This window comes from Papio anubis, chromosome 1, assembly GCF_008728515.1.
Source record: "Papio anubis isolate 15944 chromosome 1, Panubis1.0, whole genome shotgun sequence".
NCBI lineage: Eukaryota > Metazoa > Chordata > Mammalia > Primates > Cercopithecidae > Papio > Papio anubis.
This window is the reverse complement of record NC_044976.1, coordinates 192,568,675-192,574,133: the sequence shown is the minus strand read 5'-3', so window position 1 is coordinate 192,574,133 and position 5,459 is coordinate 192,568,675.

The following is a 5,459-nucleotide window of genomic DNA, read 5'->3' as shown; positions in this document are numbered from 1 at the left end:
CATTCCATCTACTAGATTTGTAACATTTAGTAAAAAAGACATTGGAGAGGAACATTAAATTCACAAGTGAGTTGCTTACTGCAGTTGAGATTTTGTTTCTTGATCTGGGTGCTGCTTATATAGGCCTGTTCAGTTCATGAAAATTCATCTATTTGTTAACTTATAATATGCGTACTTTTTTGATTTATGTGTTATATGTCAATAAAAAGTTGAAAGGAATTCATTGCTTAGTTTCCTCTCTTAATCATGATGGATCATGTTTAAGACTGGAATTCATTAAGAACACAGGAGAGTTAAATTTGACAAAATTGAGAGAGCTGAATTTTAAAGGTAGAAGATTTAGGTTGGCTAGAAATGGAGGAAGATGGCCAATTTCTAGCCACATTCATTTTGAAAAATTAATTTTGTGGAGTGGATATATTAATCATGATCACCTGTGTGATTCCAAGAATAAAAAGCATTATGGCTGATGATGAAAGATTAAGTGCTTGAAAGTTCTTTTTCCTTCTAACCAATGAAGTGTTCCTCCATCTACCTTGTCAAATGCTAAGAAGCAACGTAAACAAACATAGAAATGTTGCATGAGTACATGTGCATAAGGTGCAGGTTTGTTACATATGTATACTTGTGCCATATTGGTGTACTGCACCCATCAACTCGTCATTTACATCAGGTATAACTCCCAATGCAATCCCTCCCCCCTCCCCCCTCCCCATGATAGGCCCCGGTGTGTGATGTTCCCCTTCCCGAGTCCAAGTGATCTCATTGTTCAGTTCCCACCTATGGGTGAGAACATGCGGTGTTTGGTTTTCTGTTCTTGTGATAGTTTGCTGAGAATGATGGTTTCCAGCTGCATCCATGTCCCTACAAAGGACACAAACTCATCCTTTTTTATGGCTGCATAGTATTCCATGGTGTATATGTGCCACATTTTCTTAATCCAGTCTGTCACTGATGGACATTTGGGTTGATTCCAAATCTTTGCTATTGTGAATAGTGTCATTAAAATGATTATTTTTAAAGAAAATCTAAGAGGAAAACATTAAAAATAGAATAAATTAATTGTGATATTTTGGAAATTCAGTGATTTAAAGTGAGGCAATTTATTAAAATGAAAATATCATTAGTTAAGGAAGTGGGTCTTACAGTAGCCTCCTAATTATGTTGTTTATACACTTTTTACTCTGATATTATTAATTTGGTATATTTATACTTATAGAATTATCACTACTATTATTATGTACACAATTAACATTTATTGAAAACCTACTCCATAACAAATACTATACTAAATACTGTGATCACAGTGGTTAGTAAAAAGTCATTAAAATTAAAAAAAAAAAGAAATGTTACTTGAAAGTGAAAAGATCCCAGTACACTCTGCTGGCATATTATTTGGATGGCCTGAAAGAACATCAAGTGCTCCTGTTCACAAATGTCCTTTTAAAAACATTTTTACTTCTATTAATCCACTAAAACTTCGCAGCCAAAGGCAGGCAGGATGAGGTAGGAAGGGCAGGAATGGTTGCAAAGTTTACAGACCACAGAGCCATGGTAAAAACTCAGCCAGAGTTCTTTCTTTTGTGTGTTTCAAATGTTCTGTATTGAGTTTTCTAATTTTTATAATTCGAAAAGATGTAAACAAAACACACCTACAAACACTTATTGAGTGTCCATTCTATGTAAAACAGATCCCTGGCTGCACTGAACAGTGGAGACAATGGATAAACCTTTTCTAATTGATTTGTGATATCTTCCTCCAGTCAAATTCTTAGCTTTCTCTGAAATTCGATGGGGTAGGTTTTACTAAACACAGGCAAAACTACAGTGACTCTTGCACTGTGTTTTCCCTCAAGACACCAGTAAACATTCTGTGTTTGAAGCTCCGATGACCTGAATATAGTCACAGAAGTCAAAATGTCATGATAAGGAGACAAATCACCCTCGGTTAGCACAGCCAAATCCAGAGCCAGTGAAGAGACTGGGGGTTATCCACAAGGATAAGGTCGAGGTGAATGATTTCTAACTCCAGCGCCTATCAAATAAATGTGATTCGGTGTGTTATGTGCAAATGTAGTGTTTCCCTTATCCTCTTGTTGAAGAAGGATGCATGAGTGATGTCCAGGCTTGGACTCTGTGCCCTGCTACCATTGCCAACAGCCTTCACAGCAGACTCTGACTAAAGACACTTCATGACAGTGTCTTGCAGGAGCAACTGCAGAGATTCTGTATAAATTTTCTGCAAATAACTTAAAGCTACTTGGTAAAGACAGCTGCAGATTAAGAAAAGAAAGGCTTTTCTCTCCTTGGTGACGGCCTTGGATTGGTATACAACAGCAAACCTGAAATGTGGAATCAGCTTTGCCTCTATTGGCTATGATCATGTCATGATGCATTTGTTTTTTAAGTATCATATTAGGTTTGTGCTGAGCTCCTGCCTGGGGTTGGCTGTAGGATACTTACTCTTGCTTCCAATAGAAACCATAGCGATGACTTTACTGATGGATGCCTCAGCTCCATCCTCTTGTTCCTTACCTCCTGGAACTCAGGAGAAGAGACTAGGGAGGATATACCTGCTTATCTTTCCGAGTAATTGGTGTGATTCTTGGAGCAGCATTATCTTTTGTACAGCACCATCTCTGTATATTCAGAACTTGGGAAAAGGATAGGCATATCATTCGAGTTAGTAACAGTTTTCCCAGTGTGTTTTAGAGGGTGGATTATGCTGTCAGTTACTCTGAGAACCACCTTTCCTTGTTCCTTTCATTCTCTCTGGCACTGATACGCTTAGAGAGTCCTGGGATAACAACTGTGTTCATAAGTACCTGTGTATCTTGGGAAGATTTCTAAAATATAAAAGAAGATATAGAAGAAAGGAAACTGTAAAAACAGAGTCTTCTGACATTGAGATAAGAATTAGTGTAAGTAAATATTTTACTCTTTTCTTGACTACATTTTGTGGGTACAGCTTTTGAGCAAAGACACAATTTAAAAAGGTGTAGCTATCCACTGATTACACAAATAAACCACACGGATTGCTATGAAGAGGGGTAACAGATCATGCTCTGGAGGAAGAAAGAGATTGTGATGAATTGGTATCACCCATCGTAAATATTCCTACCCGTCTAGTCTTAATGTTACATTGGATTTACGTAAGTGCTTGGAATTTTTAATTTTTCTGAAATGTGTTTATTTCAGGTTATAGGAAATGTATTTATTTCAGGTTATAGATTTATTTCAAGGTTGGCTTCTTTACAGGATGGAACAAGTGTAGGGAAGCCAGCATTGCAACTGCACCTCTTATTTTAGTACTACATAGATCTTGCCGGTGTAAAAAAAAAATCAAGGGATTCAAAATCATTAAGACCATTTTCTAGGATTTCAGAGGAAGAGAATAAATAAAACTTTATTCAATGGGATTTGGTTTAACTGCTTTTCTTGGCATGCTCTCTGGGTGTAGTCAGTGTAGGATTTGGTGTAGTGTGTGGCTCCATGGCAATGTAGTCAGACATCATGGCCTTAAATTCCAGCTTGGATAATCATTGGCAGAGTTACCTTTAATAAACTGCTAAATCTCCCTGAGCATCATTGTCCTTCTCTGTAAATAAGATGGCCTAACTCACATGGTGCTTGTAGGAATCAAATGAGATATAGCGATGAGCAAATAGACAAGAGGCCAGACCCTCTCTTCATGGAACTTCTTTGTAGATGGGGTGGTCATGGGGAACAACACACAAGTGCACAACACGCACACTCACACACACATCAATCAAAGTGTTGCCAGGAGGTGATGAATACTACAAAGAAAAACAAAGCAAAGTAATAGGATAGGGATGATGTGGGGGTAAAGGGAGGAAGGAGCAGTGTTCTACTTTAAATAGAATGTGGTCAGGGATGTCTTCTCTGATAATGTGCAGGAAACCTGAAGGAAGTGAGAGAGTGGCTGTGAAGATATCTCAGGGAAGAATAAGCGGGGAGGAGTATGCAAAGGTCCTGAGGCAAGAGTATGATTGATGTGCTGAAGAGCAGCAAGAAGACCCGTGTGGCTAGGACTGGTGACAGAGAGGAGAGTCAGATAAGGGGACTCAGCGAGGTCATGGAACATTGCAGGATTTTGTTGGCCATGGGAGGACTTTGGGGTTATCTGGAGGATCCACTGGATCTGTTTGAGCAAGGCTATGATGCAATTTGTTTTTCTGCTAGCCGCATAAAGAATGAACTCTAAGGAGTCAAGGGTAAAAACAGAGATTCCAGTTAGACTATTAAAGTAATCCAGGCAAGAGACAATAGTGGCTGGGACGGTTAGCAGAAGAGATGGTGTAAAAATGATCTTTTTTGGTACTTTTTGGGTCTGTATTTTAAACAACATTGTTGTGCTATAATTTTTATACCATAAAATTTATCCACATTATAAGTACAACTAATGTTTACAGCATAGTTACAGAGCTGTGTGATTGTCACAACAAACCAGTTTCAGAACATTTCCATCACTCTCAAAAGGTCCCTCATTCCCATTTGCATTTAATTCTTTCTCCCACTCCCAGTCCCAGGCAGCTACTAATCTCCTTTCTGTCCCCATAGATTTGCTTTTCTTTGACGTTTCACATAAATGGAATTGATATATGTAGTCTTCTGAGTCTTGCCTGTTTTCACTTAGAATCCTATTTTTGAAACCCATCTATGTTGTACCACGTGGCACTATTTCTTTGTTTCTGAATAGTATTCCATTACACGAATATACCACATTTTGTTCATGTATTTACCAGTAAATGGGCATTTGGAAAGTCCTACTTTATGGCTAATATGAAAAATGCTGCTGTGAATATTCATGTACAAGTCTTTATGAGGACATGTGTTTTCATTCTTCTTGGGTAGATATCTAGCAGTGGAATTGCTGGGTCTTACTGTAAGTCTGTGTTCAACTTGTTAAGAAAGTGAAAAACTGTTTTCCAAAGTGACCGTATCATTTCACTTGACCATTAAACAATGTGTAAAGTTTTAGATTTCTCTACCTCCTTACCAAAACCAGTGAACAAGAGCCTGTAGAAAGGATAGTGGGTGGTTGATCCATTGCAAATGTAGAAAAAGTAGAGGAAGAGCTTCATGTGGGGTTGGAAGGTTTGGTGGTTGAAGCATGAGGGGCTTGCTTTTGATGGATCTTACTGTTTCCAGGGTCATCAGTTGAGAGTGAGAAGGAGGAAAGAAATGCATTGTTAGCTTGGAAAGAAAGAAGAAAGCAAGAAATTGACATCTAGAAGAGTGGCAGAGCTACAGAACTAGGGAAATGTGGCTAGACTGAAGGAGGGAGAGGAGCAAGGGCATTTTTGGTGTATGCAAGGGAGTTAGTAATGCTAAGCTGGGAAAGCAGGTGAGCGAGGATGTTAGGGAGTGGTAGTCAGTGCAAAGGTGGTGAAGTCAAAATATTTGGGGACTTAGTGGTGTTGAAGAAATGTTGGGAT